Raw genomic sequence first — 16700 nt, forward strand, 5'->3', positions numbered from 1 at the left:
GGTGGCCTGCAGGACAGTCAAATACATCTCTACTCAGCCCTATGCTTACTCTCCTTGATGTGATGATGGAGGACTAAGATGCTCAGCAAGGGATCTATGATTCGCGTAGCAGTGCAGAAGCACAAGATACACATCTTTTGCTGCGCATAAGTCAGTTGGCTCGCTGGAGATGTCAGTCACCAACCCAGTGCCCAAAAATCTCCACACAGTTGTAACTGGAGCCAAGGCAGTAGCAAAAGATGTCTGGCGGCCAGGGAATTTCAAACACTGCTCCAGAGGTTGTTGGACTAAAGCTCCCATCATCCTTGTTCACCAGCCATGCTGCCTGAGGCTGATGGGAGTTGTAGTCCAACACATCTAGAAGGCAGCAGGTTGGAGACCATTAATCTCACCTGGTATAAGACACATTCATATACTCTTCAGCATAGCTGTTAAAAGGTACAGGAGTCCTAGTTTCCTTTGCATGTGGCCCCCCATCAGCAAATATCACTTGCAGCTCACAGAAGCGCTCTTGGAAACAAAGTACTTCCATGCTTCAGTACACAGATTGCCAAAGTCTAGGAAAGGGTGAGTCAAGCAAGGCTGTACTATGGAAAATGCCATAGTACACAGTTTACCAGAATAGATGGCCAACTCACATTCTTGGTTTAATTTTTAATCTTGCATGACATCATGATACCAGATGCTGACACAACTTGCTTTCTGTTGATTACTTGGAACGGAAGTTGTGTTCCCCTGAGACCTGTTCCAAGACCAAATGGGAGTTCTGAACACCACTTTTATAACATAAAAAGAGCTTGCTGCATCATGCTGTCGGGCTATCCAAGTCTAGCACCCTGATTTCGTTGGCAATGTATCTCATTTCTTAAAAACATGAGAATCACCACAAAACAATCATAATCAGAAGTCAATCTGAAATTCATAATCGGGGGGGGGGACACACCACTTTTGTCTACATTTGCAATAGAATAAGTTGGGGATGAGACAGGAGGACGGTTCCTATCAATTCAGACTTCAAAAGCAGAATGCCTTTTTGAATGCCTCCTAGATTTAATTCATACACACACCTCCCTAAAAGTGTAAAAGTAAAACGAAGGAAAGAGAATGAGTGCTGGATATCTAGGGTGCTAGATATTTACTCACATGGTACAGCATTCAAAATGGGCACCATCTTACCTGCAAATACCTGGTATTTGATTCATTCCTTCATCCCCCGACCCCTTCTTCCATCACAGAACCCAAGGCAGAGTACATGTGGTTCCCAGGGAGTTTGCCATCCCAGATCTAGCCAAGTGGTGGCCTCATATGCTCTCAGACCATCCCCTGAGACCATAGCTCATTCCACTTCCCCATTTTCTGCCAGGTATAGTCTGGCAGTGGCTGTGGCTGCAACCAAAGGTGGGTGGAGCCAGAATCACTGGTGGGTGAGACCACCCCTTTGTCTCTGTCTCTCTCTGGCACCTCTTTCTCTTTTATACTCTCTCAATTTTCCTTCTTCTCCAGTAGGCTGCTGCTGCAGCAGGGATAGATCACTCTTGCCTAGAGATGGCTAAATCTGTTAATTTTCCAGTCTTAAATGCAGTTCCCCACATTTCCACATTAGTTTGTATTTTTTATAAACAAAATCCTCATGAGAATCCATCAGTGTTTTAATGTGAATTTATCCTAATATATACGTGTTTTTTTTCTATGCAATTTTGCCTCATAGGAAAACTGCTTGGCAAAAATGTGTTGAATATAATGCATTTTTCTAGGTTGTTTTCACTAAAACCTAAAAGCATATAGAGCACACTTTACCATAGGATATGCATTTTTCTGTGCATAGTTTAGCTTTATTATTCTTAAATTTTAGAACTGCATTGCAAAATTCGGAGAAGCGCGAATTTCAAAAGATGGCTGGGTTTCGCTTTGCATTTTGTTGCAGAAAGTGAGAATTCAGCAAGCCCAACTTTAAATGCAAACCGAATAGGTTTTCTCCCCAATTCCTACTCTGGTCAGTGATCTGCCCAGATTGTTACATAGGACTCCCCATTTCCTTTCATATTGTCATCTCCCCAACATACCCCTCCTCTATTTCTCTTTGTCTCACGTTCACCCATCCACATGAAACTGCGCTAAGGGCCACATGAAACGAGGTTTAGGGCTGTAGAATGTCCACCCCTGCTTTTAAAACATTTTCTCTTTAAATCTGACAGTGTGTTATTTTAAGTAAAAACTTTCCAAACGGAGCAGACACTAACATCACACACATATGCAAACGAAAAGCTTTCTGCAGGGGGTGATTTAACAATAAGACTATTTAGAGAGATGTCTGCATTAATTACAGTCAAGAACTTTAATAGGTAACTGTAGAATGATTACCGAGTATGTATCCTAGGAGACTAGATGGAGCTCTCATACCTAAAAGGCACAACACTTTCCCCTGTTTCCAATACAAAAAGTACAGGCTCTATAAATAATAGAGTAAGCTTGACAAATAAAGTTAATCTCTTACTTTGGGACCCATTAAATATGTATTTCTGCTTGTCTGGCATTGCAAATTATACACATTCTGATCCCTGCTACAGCTCTCTCATTTCCCCTCCCTCCTTCCAAGCTAACTACAGAGAAGTTAGGACCCTCTGTTAGGGTTGAATTTAAAAGCAAAAGAAGAGAGGGTCAATCTTAACAGCAGCATCGTGATGGCTGGGATTCTGGACTATTTAAAGTATAAGCCATGGGTAAGGAATCTCTAGCCCACAGGCCAAATTAGGGCCAGCACAGGTCTCAATGTTGCCTGCAAGGCCATTTCCACCAAGCCATGCCCCACCTGCCCCACACCTGAGTCACTGGGGAAGCTGGGGGAGAGGGAGCTTGCTGTTAGAAATCAGTGCTGACAGTGAGCCCTGCTGGTATCGGCTACACTAAGGCTTTCCCCAAGGGGGCTCACCGTCAGCAAGTCCTGCTTCGTATGTTTGCAGAAATATTTTAGATTCAAACTGCCCCTGCAGATGGCCTTCAAAGGGCCTTTGCCATAACCACTGATCATCATTTGCCTGTCAAAGAGCAAAGTTGGCTCACAGGAGGTGGGGGAATTAAGGCTCTGGCACACTGGTTAGGTCCAGTTTTTCACCCCTAAAAGAAGCCTTAACATTCAACAAAGATGTTCTGTGTTGAAACAGCAATTCTCTTAGGGCAAGGGTAGCCAATATGGGGTCTTCCATCTTGTTCTGAATCACAGAATCATAGCGCTGGAACAGACCCCAAGGGTCCTCTAGCCCAACTCCCTGCAGTGCAGGAATCTCAGCTAAAGCATCCATGACAAATGGCTATCCAACCTCTATTTAAAAACCTCCAAGGAAGGAGACTCCACCACCTCTTGAGGGAGAGCGTTCCATTGTAAAACACAGGGGTCAGCAAACTTTTTCAGCAGGGGGCCGGTCCACTGTCCCTCAGACCTTGTCGGGGGCCGGACTATATTTTGGAAAAAAATAATGAATGAATTCCTATGCCCCACAAATAACCCAGAGATGCCTTCTAAATAAAAGCACACATTCTACTCATGTAAAAACACCAGGCAGGCCCCACAAATAACCCAGAGATGCATTTTAAATAAAGGCACACATTCTACTCATGTAAATACTTGCTGATTCCCGGACCGTCCGTGGGCCGGATTGAGAAGGCGATTGGGCCGGATCCGGCCCCTGGGCCTTAGTTTGCCTACCCATGGTCAAACAGCTCTTACCGTCAGAAAGTTTCCCCTGATATTTAGTTGGAATCTCCTTTCTTGTAACTTGAAGCCGTTGGTTCAACTACAAAACACCCCTGTATGCTTGCTATGGCTGAAGGCAGTTGCAATATACAACAACTGGAGGGCTGTTATCCCTTTCTGAAGGTAATGGCTAGAATGGACTGCCAAACATAAAATGCAAAAACCATATGAATACAAGCTACCTTTCAAACACAGTGCATTTTAACATAAAAGTGAACCTCATTTCAGGCTACCAGGTCTACCCTCTTCAGTTCCAAAGGCAGTTTGGAGGGGAGTGATCCCATGCATTCTTGCTTCTGGGGAGATTTCTCTAAAACAATCCCCCCCCCAACGTGAATGCAGTCTCTAAAACACCATTCCCACTTCCGAGATCATGAGGAGGAACGCCTGAGTAGGATTCCTTGCGAATCCTCCACAGGAAGGTAGGCTGATAGCTCAGAACAGCTGCCACAGAAGCTGCTAATGTCAAAGCAACCTTAATATCGATTCCCCTTTCTCTCCTGTGCTCTCGCACTTTTGTATGGCAATTTAAGCAGGAGCAAAACATACCTGAGCAACGTGTAAAGCCAGAGGGCGAGAGGCATTGTTCTTCCCAGTGGAGGAGGAGATCACATGATAACACAGAAGTTCGAGAGAGGAAAGGCTGCCAGCGTGCTAGTATAAGCAAAATACACCAGTGGAATAATTAAAAGAGCGCCAGCCACAGCAACCTATTGCAGGCTCTAAGCACAGCGACCTATTGCAGGCTCTGCTTTAAACACTGCAAATTGGTTCTCGCACATAATGGCACATAAATGCAAGCTCAGCCTTGACAACCATTGCTCGGTACGTGCTGTAGTGGCACCTGTCATAGTTAAAAGGATCCACAGGGCGTTAGTATTCAAACTGCTTTCCCTGGAGGGCATATTAAATAAATCAAGACTTTAAAAACATGCTCCAGGCTAGGATTAGGCATATAAATGCTTCTCCAGGTGTAGCAAGGCAATGCCATCCTGCAATTCCAAATTTTAAGTACTTGTTGAGAGCATGTGCTTACTGCATATAGTAGGGGGTGATTCCAAAACCACTATATGCACCAGTGGTTTTGAAACAAACATAGACCACTAAGCCAAAATAACCTGGTTGTCTAGAATGCAAGGATGTGCATAGAGTGGAAATAAATGGCACAATGCAATCAAGAGAACATGGACGGGATTCAAATTTCCCTTCCATGAGCATCTCCTGGCATGTGCTGTTAGAGCAGTCTTACAAACAAGTCCAGAAAAGTTAGTAGCCTGCAGGATTTATTTATTTTTTCCTTATTCTGTATGCCTGACATTTATGTCATACATAAATCCTGAAGAGCTGGAGAGAAAGCAATCAAATATTTTCCAACAGACAAAATCTTCATTGCATAATTGTCTGCTAGAAATTTTTATTCAATGTGGGGACCAGGTGAGCAGCTATTCATCAGTTTGGCTCCATCCACAGTAATCATTCGTATTGATTTTATACTGCTTTGGTTTTCGCCAAAGCATCCTGGGTACTGCAGTTTGCTAAAGGTGTTGGGAATTATTAGGAAACTCCTGTCCCCCTCACAGAACTATAATTCCCACAGCTCCCCTAGTAGAGAGATTATTAAACCAGTTTAAGTTTGTGGCCTGGCTGTGCCCCCTCCCTACCCCCCCAAAGACTGGAGAGATGTGCCACAAGTTGGAACAAACACACACTTCTCTGTAATCACCAACAATCAGCTGATCAATTACCCCAAACCCAACATAACATATGGCCTGGAACAGTGATGGGGAACCTGCAGGCCTCCAAATGTGGTTGGACTCCAAATCTCACCAGCCCCAGTCAGTGTGCTCAGTGGTGAGGGATTATGGGAGCTGTAGTTCAACAACATCTGGTGGGCCACAAGGTCCCTTTCCTAGCCAAGGGGGTGTGTGTGTTTTAGGAGAGTACTGAGGACAGGATAAAGAGGCCTGGCAAACCAAATTCTTCTTGAGGACTGTAGGCACACCAACTCAGCACATTCTGCTGAGTTGTAGCAGAGAAGCAAAATTCTGAACACAAAAAACCCATATAAAATTCCTTTTTTCATCCTTCATCTTCAAACTTCTCTCAGATAAACAAGAAAGGGGCTGTCAATTGATATTCCTTCCAGCCCACACCAAGCTCTCAAAGTCAATTTGGCTGAATGTAAAACAGAACAACAGCTCTATTTATAAGCTGTCCACCTCCTGCAGTAACTTCAGGATGTAAAACATTCCCCATTATACCTGGTCCAGGGGCACACATCCAATTTGAATGGGAGGCAGCATCAGGGTTTTGCAATTTTCGCTGAAAATTGGCAACAAGACTGAAAGCGTTTCATACAGGCCTTCAGGACACAGATACCAACTGGGCCCCTGAGACTTGTCACTGTAATAATATTCTAAGCAAGGGCATCTGCTGCCACCATGTAAATCGGAGTCTACAGCTCTCTGACCCCCACCTGTCCTCCTCTATCAGAAATCCTGCCTGATATAAACCACTTCAGATATGACAAGCTCTGAGCCGTAGTGCCATAGGAAAGGCTTTTTCTTAGAACAAAAGACTGCATTGACGGCAATTTCCAGACACAGGAGTGCATTCATTTATTTCTGTCACCACGTTTGTGCCCTGCCCCACCTCAGAGATGCTCATGGTGGCATACAACTGGGTTAACCTCCCTGTCCTCTCACAACAACCCTATAGAGTAGATTGGTCTGATAGCATGACTGTCATAAAATGAAGTCTAGTTTACCCATGAAGCAGAATGAGGCCATAAAGTGGATTTAATTTGTTCAGCTGCAGGCAGGGGGTGCCGTTTTTTCAACGCACCCACATCTGAAAAAAGCAACAAACCTCCAAGCGAAAATGAAACAAAACCTAATACATTAGGCAGACTGATTCTAGCCCAAATTACTCCCCAATGTACTCATGTTTTTTTTTACTGTAGGAACAATTTTTAAAAGCACATGCACACACCATAGAAGAGCTGCCCAAAATGGCATTCTCAACTGGGACAGTCCATTCTACCTCTTCAGGACTAAGGACATAATTCACACACAACCTCTGGAAGACTTCAATATCATGTCCATTAGTAGAGGGGAATCTGACTATTTAAAAAACCAATTCAGTGGATCCAGATTAAGTCAACTGAAATGGAACTTAAGGTCAAAGGGTTATGTGGGGTGTTAGGGAAGGTGTAGTACCTCTGGTGGGGAACACGTCGTGCTCCCTCTGGGGTACTTTGTCCACCTTTGGTCCCCACTCTGCACTCAGCTCTCACCTATGGCTCCTAGAAGCTGTCAGCACGTGACAGCGGCCACACTCTGGGAAATGGCTTCAAATGGCGGGCTAAACCAGGTGAGGGTAACCAATGGGCCTCAAACCCTCAGTGAGTTAGGAACTTTCTCTGCCTGTGAAGACAGGCACTGGAAGATTGAGCGGGCAAGGCAAATAGTAGGTCCAATGGTCAAGGAGGTCATTTCTGCACATGTTGTAGAGGGAAATGAGGGGCAGATGGGACTCATCAACCTGGGAAGGTAGCCCATCTAAGAGAAGGAAAACCCTGATCATAAACCTCCACTGCCTTGTAGGATATATTGGGGGGGGGGGAAGGCTAAGGAGTAAACCCTACAAAAATCTGGAGTGGAAGCCTTAGATCGATGGCGTCTGGTACACCTTCTTCCAGCAACTTCTGCAGCCAAGCTGGTGCCAAATGTATAGCTCTGCTTTCCTTTGGACCACATTAGCGAAGCCAACATAGGGGTCTTGGACCTCTGTACAACCTGCCCAGGCTTACTCCTGAAGGTAACTTCAGTGCTGCTAATGCAGCAGTTTGACTTCATCCCCCAAGGCGCACTCTATTGTCTCTCGAGACAGATGGATGGCAACAAAAAGCTCAATGGGACTTATGTCAGTCATGACTAGCCTGACCAATTAATTTTAATGGAAATTAAGTCCAAGCAGTTTAGGCTGCAGTCCTAACCTCTCTTACCTGGGAGAAAGTCCACTGAATTAATTAAGACTTACTTCTAAGTAGACATGGTTAGGATTGCGCTCTTAGTCTGGATCCAACCCAATATAATGTTCCATAGTCACCTATAATAGTCACACAAATCTGAATGGAAATTAATGACAAATGCCAGTGTTTTTTGCAATTTCTGAATCAGTGGAAATGTGGATGAGGTCATACCAAAACAAAACAATTAAGAAAGACCTGGCAGCATAGTTCAAGAAATAATCAACTCTTTTCGACAATTGCTGTCTGTTTCCTTGTTGACCTTTGAATATCCCACAATGGCCTTTGAGACCGTAGACTGGGGTAGCCAATGTGCCACACTCCAGATGTTTTGGACTACAACTTCCAACAACCCTAGTCATCACTGCCAATGGCCACGGATTATAGGTGCTGTAGTCCACAACACCTGAGAGGTACCACATTGACTACCCTTGATGTAGTAGGCCATCAGACAGTAAGTGAACAACAAGAGAATTAGGAAAGGCAGATATGGATTATGTAGCCGAGTCTGATGCTGTGGAAGTTTCTCCTTAAAGTGGGTTTCCAAAGTCTTCAAAATGATTCAGGGCTTTCTCATTTTAGCAACCCAATGACTTGATTGCTCAAGATTTATTGACTGTACTTACTCTGTTTTATGGAGCACCGTTTTTTAATGCCATTTTAATGCTTCCCACCCTTCAAGTAAGCTTCAAAAGGAAATGGGATAAAAGGCATTTTAATCAATCAATCATAGTTTCACACATGAAACTGCTAAAGGTACATGAACATCACTACACACTGAAAAAGTATATAAGTTTCATTTATTTATTTTTTATAAATGCAAAAGTGGCAAAAATTGTAACCTGCGCTAGGACCAGCTGGTGAAAGGTGGGTAAATAGTAATTATAATAATACCAGTAATAACAATAGCTTCTTTTACCAATGCTGTTCCAAAATTGCTTCAACCGAATTAACAATGAAATACCGTACTGTTTAGCGTTTCAATGTTTTCTGATTAGAAGCCGCCAAGGAACAATTGAAGCTCTCTCTTGTACTGTCAAGCAAGGTTCCTACAATATCTAGTTGTGTAGAATTATTATAATGTCTCATCAAGAAGGAGCTTACCTAGCAACCTTAAGAAGAGCAAGAATGGCCCCTTTGTTTTAAAAATTGCACTGGATTTAATAAAACCTGGATGTATCATTAGGTTAATTTAAAACATTGCAAAATACATTGATGGATGCTACCTAAATCCAATGACTATGCTTAGCTCAGAGGAATGTAGCTATTAAGGCAGAGCTTAATAGGATTTTGCTATTTATTGGTCTCCAACTTGATTCCCGCCCTCCATCCAGAGAACTAACTATAAAGTAGACTTAAGCATACAGAAGTACAGTGGCAAGTTGCATACTTAGATCTTTAAACCAAGGATTTTCAACATTTTTGTCAAAGAGTGAGAATTCCTAAAATCCCCAACGTAAAACACATTGGTGAGGGGGTGCATCTGTATCTGCTACATAATAATCATCTTAATAATATAGACTAGAGGCAATCTCAGAAGTATAAATGCCTGTGAGTAGGCCCACTCGTTTGATCTGTTTACCACAGTGCGTCACACAAGACAAGCTCCAAGTAACTACATACATTTTATTCTTAGTTCCTGTACAGTGGTACTTCCATTTACAAACTTAATCCGTTTCGGCCCAGTATACCTGAAGGAGCGTCTCCACCCCCATCGTTCAACCCAGACACAGGTCCAGCACCGAAGGCCTTCTGGCAGTTCCCTCACTGCGAGAAGTGAAGTTACAGGGAACCAGGGAGAGGGCCTTCTCGGTAGTGGCGCCCGCCCTGTAGAACGCCATCAGATGTCAAGGAAATAAACAACTATATGACATTTAGAAGACATCTGAAGGCAGCCCTGTTTAGGGAAGTTTTTAATGACTGGTGCTTTAATGTATTTGTAACCTTCTGTTGGAAGCCGCCCAGAGTGACTGGGGAAACCCAGTCAGACGGGCAGGGTAGAAATATATTAGTAGTAGTAGTAGTAGTAGTAGTAGTAGTAGTAGTAGTCCGTTCTTAAACTGAGGCGTGCTTTCCCTAATGAGGCCTCCCGCCGCTGGTGCCCTTCCACCGTTCGGATTCCATTCTTAGACCAAGGTAAAGTTTGCAAACTGGGACACGACTTCTGGTTTTGCAGAGTTCGTAAACCGAATTGTTCGTAAACAGGACTGTTCTTAAACCGAGGTACCACTGTATTATTATTTCAGCTACATCCCACCTTTCTTCCAAGAAGCTCAACTAGCAGACTCAGTTCTCCCTCTCCCCATTTTATCTTTACAACACCCTGTGAGGTAGGTTAGGCTGAGAGGCAGGGACTGGCCCAAGGGCACCAGTGAACTTCATGGCTGAGTGGGGATTTGAACCCTGGCCTCCCAGGTTGTAGTCCAACACTCTTAACCACCACACAACAGTTCATCTTAAATATTTTGTGCATTGTGGAAGAGAGCACACGAGCATAATGCTTGCCGCCAAGCACCACCACAACCTACACACTAGGTCCATGTCTGAACCAACATATGATGTGTACAGTGGTACCTCGGGTTAAGTACTTAATTCATTCCGGAGGTCCGTACTTAACCTGAAACTGTTCTTAACCTGAAGACCACTTTAGCCTATGGGGCCTCCTCCTGCTGCTGTGCCGCTGGAGCACGATTTCTGTTCTCATCCTGAAGCAAAGTTCTTAACCTGAAGCACTATTTCTGGGTTAGCGGAGTCTGTAACCTGAAGTGTATGTAACCTGAAGCGTATGTAACCTGAAGCGTATGTAACCCGAGGTACCACTGTACAAACATGCGTCCAAAGTACAATTCTCCAGTAACTTCCCGTAACACCCTTAGGGCTATGTTACGCAGTATACATAACCGAACTTTGATTTGTTATCTGTATAACTAGGTTACTAGGAACAACCAATCAGAATTCCCTGGAAAGTGCATGTGTTATCAGCCACCTCTTTGTGGCACTCACAGACAACATCAACACTCAAGAAAGGAGATTCCGACCAAACATCAGAAAAAACTTTCTGACAACTCAACTTTCTAGAACTTCCTATGTGCGAAGCAGTCCTTAGAAGTTAAAAACACAACTGAAAACCAACTGCTTTTTAACTGTCTGCTAGTGGAAGAAATGCCAACCCAGTGTGCGGCAGCTGTGAAAAAGGCAAATTCCTTGCTAGGGATCATTAGGAAAGGAGTGGAAAGTAAAATCGCCAGCATCATAAAGCCACTATACAAATATATGGTACAACCATATTTGGACACGTCTGGTCACCTCACCTCAAAAAGGAGATTGTGGAGTTGGAAAAGATTCAGAAAAGATTTGCAGTAGTGAGTTTGTTACATGCACAAAGATGGAAAGACCTACTGTGGAAGAACAGTTGTTGAAATTAATGGCTTTGGCTGAGCTGGCCAACTTGATGTGTCTAATTAGAGGAAAATCATTGTTGACGTTTATTAATGATTCAAAAGCCCTCATGGACTTTTTGCACAAAAGGGTAAATGAGCTTGTTTGGAGACTGAAAAAAAGTTGGTTGATAGAAAGTAGAAGAGTTGGATGTTATTATGGAGCAAGGCTTTTGCATAAGTCTATAAAGCTGAAAGAGAATCAATCAGAAGTCTTCCCTCCTTCCTTCCTTCCTTCCTTCCTTCCTTCCTTCCTTCCTTCCTAGTTTAGTTTAGTTTAGTTTATGTGTAAAAATGTGCTTCGTTTTTTATGTTAAATGTTGTACATGGCTTTTTTCAGCAAAGGTGTAATAATAAAAAAACTTTTTTAAAAAAAGTAAAAGATTCAGAAAAGGACAACCAAAATTATCAAGCGGATGGAGTGCCTCTCCTATGAAGAAAGGTTGCAAAATTGGGGAATTTTTAAGTTTAGACAAAAGGTGGGTAAAAGGTGACATGAAGTTCATAATATTATGCAAGGCATGGAAAAAGCGGATAAATAAGAGCTTTTCTCCCTCTCCCATAACTCTAGAACTCATGAACATCCAGTGAAGCTTAAACGTTGGCAAATTCTGGACAGATTTTTAAAAAGTGGTTCTTCATGCAATACCTAGTTAAAGTATGGAACTCCCTCCCACTGGAGGCAGGGATGGCCTTAAAAGACAATTAAACAAATTCATGGAGGAGAGGGCTATTGATGGCTACAACCCAAGATGGCTCCGCTCTGGCCTCCACAGTTAGAGGCAGCAATGCTTCTGAACAGCAGTTGCTGGAAACCACAGGAGGGAAGAAGATGCTCTTGGGCTCGAATTCTGCTTGCAGGTTTCCCTCAGCCACTGTGAGAACAGGATGCTCGACTAGATGGGCCACTGGCCGTATCCAGCAGGCTCTTCTTAGGTTCTTAAATAAGAAAGTGCTTGGTCGACATGGCTGTATGTGTTGCACTAATTCACTGACTGAAGTAAAGCATACGTCCAAAGTTGCCCTCTCTTGAAAGCGAGTCCCATTAGTTTTAATGAGACGGCCTTCCACAGAAGGGTTTTTATGTCAACATGCCAGGAACCCAGAGTTTGAGCTCCCTCAAATGCAATTAGACATGCAATCCTAAAAACGCCTACTTAGAAGTAATTTCTATTGAAAACGAACAGAACTTAATTCCAAGGAGATTTGCCCAGTATATGGCAATAAGACAAGGGCACAGATGGCCTGCCCAGCAAATATTTAGACTCCCCTTCAGCCCAATTGGAAGGTCCCTAGGGAAGTAGGGAGCTTGCAAGAAAATGGGAATCTAACAGAAATATAATAAAAAATAGAAGAATGGAAAATTTGCCACTGGCTCTCAAACTGTACTGCTAGGGGTTAGATTCATCTTTTATTCAGTTAGTTTTTTATCTAGGTCCTAGGCAACCTTCCCAGGGCCACATGCTAGTAGTAGACAGGGTCAGAGGTAAAGATTGTGGGATATATCCAGCCTCATATAACCAACATGCTTAACTATAATTAATGCATGAAGGGGTTAAGACCATAGAGTAAGCTGTCCTGCCAGGCTTAGCTACGTCACACTCCCTCACCTTGGGAGGAAGGGCTAACATACTCTTTTTTCTCCCACTTTCTACCATTATTCCACCATTTGAATCCTACCAGCTTGGCTCCAAGCTTAGACCATGTGGCTTTAGCCAGCCACCTTTGTGTTTCTATACAAACTATTTAGAAACACTTACCTTTCTGGAGCCAACCTAAGTTGTGCTACCTGTCTTTTCTTGCTGTTGTATGGTAAAGCACATGCATCTGTCCTTTGAAGAGTTTGTAAGTATGGTAAATCATTTTTAACTTACCAAACATGTGGTCTCTTTCTATGCTAAAGAAAGTAGAAAGTTTGGAAGCAACTTAGAAGGGGGTATTTTAAAGGTCTAACAGCCTGTATTTTCATGTTTTACTTTGCTGCATGTTGTGTGATCTTAAATTTCTGCTGGGCACTCTCACCAAAGACTACTTGCCCCAAACCTGGATCTAGGCATCCAGGGAATTCTCCTTTTTATTTTTTACTTGTATTTTTCCCTTCTAACCATATTAAAAACCAAATGAAAGTAAGCAGAGCATTATATGTGAATTGTACCTTTGTACAGTAGGCTGGTTTCTTCACATCCAGACATCCCTCTCTGTCCTCCATCCAGGCATGCAAGAAGCATTAAACTGTTGTAACACGCCCCCCCCCCAAAGGGCCTTATGGTGAAGGGTGGGTGGTAACAAGGAGGCAATATTGCTTGCCTTTTTACAGATCTGTTTTTAGGATTCCAGAGCCTGGAAACAGCTAGCAAGTTTGAAAGAGGGATTGCTGTTCATAATGTGTACATTCCTTCGACTTTTACCTCTGGTCAACAGAATATGCAGGGTTGTTTAATGGTTTAGGAAACCTGCAAAACTTGTTTGATCATGGGTAGCTGTGGGGGGCAAACAAAGTGTGTGTACACAGCATGCGAAGCAACACATCTCTCTCAAAAGCTATTGCATGCCAGCAGTCGAGAGATCATGCGAGTGGAACCCTTGCAATGGGCTACATAAAAGGCTGTTATGAAATCCGAAACACAACAAATTTGGCATTGTAATCCTCCTGCGATACCATATTGCTGCTCTACTGACTCCAGCTATTTCCCCCTCATTATTTCCTCACTTAAGCAAGCAGTCTGAGAAGTGTTGCCATCAACGGCAAAATCACACGGTCTCTCTCACCTCCAGCGTGTTTTGCTGCACAGCAGTCGATCCGTAACTACCCCATAACATGGTCCATTGTTGTTTAACATCCAGTTTTATTCTTCAATTACTCTGCTGGCTTGACTCTTAATTTATTACATTTTCTGGTACATTTGATTTTGGATATTATGACATCCTGGCTCATGCCATTAGAGAGGAAACATAAAGCGACGGCAATACCAGGGGATACAGGAGGACAGAATACCATTGTCAGCCTGGGAAATTAAGGCTATCGCTGCTTGCTTTGTTTCCTCTAGTGGCCCTTTCCCCATTGGCCCTACAATGGAAATAGCATTTTAAAAATAAATAAATAAATTGAAGCACCTTTCCTGATGCAAAGTCTGATAGGCTCCTAGGGTATAAGGATATTGGTGATTGTTGGTCTTGAATATAGGTAATCACACTAGTCTTCAGTGCCTAGTGACTCCTAAATATGTTTGGATACATTAAAATTTGATATTTTGCAATCTTTGAATCTCATGCAGCAATTCTAGGCTCACTAACCTGGGCTCAGTAAAAAAAGGTAAAGGACCCCTGACAGTTAAGTCCAGTCGCGAACGACTCTGGGGTTGCAGTACTTTACTAGCCTAGGGAGCTGACGTTTGCCTGCAGTTTTCCCAGATCACGTGGCCAGCATGACTAAGCTGCTTCTGGCAAAACCAGAGCAGCGCACGGAAACACCGTTTACCTTTCCGCCGGAGTGGTGCCAATTTATCTACTTGCACTTTAACGTGCTTTCGAACTGCTAGGTTGGCAGGAGCTGGGACTGAACAACAGGAGCTCACCCTATTGTGGGGATTCGAACCGCCGACCTTCTGATCAGCACATCCCTAGGCTCAGTGGTTTAGACCACAGCGCCACCCACATCTCACCAACATGGCCTCAAGTCCCATTGAAATAAGCATGTGAAATAAACACATGGATAGCTAGTTAAGTCAACTGATGAGCTGCCTCTTGAAACTGGACTACTGATTCGGGCTCAAAAGAGTTGCTGGCAGTTGTGAAATAGTTTATTAAAGAGGTGAGATTATAGGAAATCTATGGTGGGGAGATTCATGACCAGAATTGCGTCCACCACCTGCATTTAAAGCACATTGCTTCCCCTCCAAAGAGTCCCAGGAACCGCAGTTTGTTAAGGGTGCTGGGAACTGTAGCTCCGGGAGGCATAAACTACAATGCTTAGAATGTATTGTGTGGTGTTGTCCTGTTCAGTTAGGCCTTGGAACTTTATTAGGGCTCTAAACACAGGCCTGCAGCAGGGTTTCTCCTGAGCCAAGGAAGAGATAGAAGTGGGGAGGAGACTGGGTTATACTGAAGGGAAAGTACACCATTAAGTCATTGTGCCTGCATAAAACTATTTTAATGTCTCCCAATCAGTCCCTAGGTACTGAAATTATAAGATGTAGTATACTGTACGAGCTAGCTTTTTTTATCCAGGCCTTTGACACCTGAGATACATGGTATTCTTCTGGTTGTAAATCAGGTTGTAAATCAGGCAGGTAACAATAAAGTAAAACAGTTTTTAAAAACTATAAAGCGAAAGAATAAAAGCAGCATTTTAACACTAAAGCAGCAGAATAAAAAAGATTAGAAGTACATCGAAGGCCATAAAAGCTAATTTAACCAGAGTAGCTTCTCACAAGTCGAAACAATTCAATGAAAGGACAACCACTCGTGGCCCAAAAGTCTTCCTGAAAAGGAACCTTTAAAAACAGCCAGCAGAGGATGGGAACTTTATATACTGCAGTTGTCTGTGGCTGTAGTATTAGCTCCAATCCTTTCCTAGGAATAGGGGGGTCCAGTTTGCATTTAAAAGCAAATGTACCTAGTCTTCACTTTCCAAAGCAATGTCATGGACATGCAATCAGTGCTTTCTTAATAAATAAAAATAGGTGCCGGTACTCACCATGAAGTTGTTACGGTAAGTGCCACACTTTTTAAAAACAAAATAAAGATGTGCTGGTACTGCGTACCCTTGAATACCCATGAGGGAAAAACACTGAATCCAATGCAGCTGAATGTTGGGAGATTCAGGCAGCACACATGGAACTCGCTAACATAGGAGGCAGTGGTAGAAGCCAACATGAATGGCTTTAAAAGAGGATTGGACAAATTCATGGAGGAGAGGGCTATTGGATGGCTACCAGCCACAATGGCTGTGCTCTGCCCTCCACAGCCGGATGCAACAATGCTTCTGAATACCAGTTGCTGGAAACCACAGGTGAGTGCTCGTGTGCTTGAATCCTGCTTGCTGGTTTCCTACAGGCATCTGGTTGGCCACTGTGGAAACAAGATGGTGCACTTGATGGTCTATGGGCCATCCACAGGCTGTTCAAACTGAAACAGCCGTTTTCTGAAATTTGCAGTGCAGTTCTCTAGCTGAGTAATGTGCATAAAAATGCATATCATAAGGTAAATACATAAAAATACACATATTAGTGAAAAGGACCTAACAAAAATTCATTATATTATGGAAAATTGGTTTGCAAAAAATGTGTCTAATAGGCAAAACTGCAGAGACCATTTTGTCTGTGAGTCCTGGAAGACCTGCCCCCTGCCTTGCCAACTTGTTTCCACCTGGTCTGGGAGGGTGGGGCCCTGACTGACTCCAGCTACGAAAGCTGCTGAATAGACCCTTGGGCTATTTAGGGGGTTTTGTTGTTGTAATTGACATTAATTTTTGTATCTTTAT

General features: G+C 43.2%; 1 protein-coding gene and 1 long non-coding RNA gene across 3 annotated transcripts in view; one reads left to right on the forward strand and one right to left on the reverse strand.

The window, feature by feature from the left end:
* The window catches only part of LOC309341374, a 376013-nt gene that overhangs the window by 74848 nt on the left and 284465 nt on the right, over positions 1–16700 (forward strand). The window lies entirely within an intron of this gene.
* The window catches only part of LNX2 (ligand of numb-protein X 2), a 75205-nt gene that overhangs the window by 41236 nt on the left and 17269 nt on the right, over positions 1–16700 (reverse strand). Inside the window, exon 1 of one of the 2 annotated variants that reach the window (XM_081860377.1) lies at positions 4301–4399. The exons of the other annotated variant lie outside the window; for it this stretch is intronic. The gene's annotated coding sequence lies outside the window, so the exon portion shown is untranslated. Of the gene's footprint in view, positions 1–4300; positions 4400–16700 lie in introns of those variants that run through there. 2 annotated transcript variants of the gene reach the window in all.

This window comes from Podarcis erhardii (assembly GCF_964252035.2).
Source record: "Podarcis erhardii genome assembly, chromosome: 4".
NCBI classification, from domain to species: domain Eukaryota; kingdom Metazoa; phylum Chordata; class Lepidosauria; order Squamata; family Lacertidae; genus Podarcis; species Podarcis erhardii.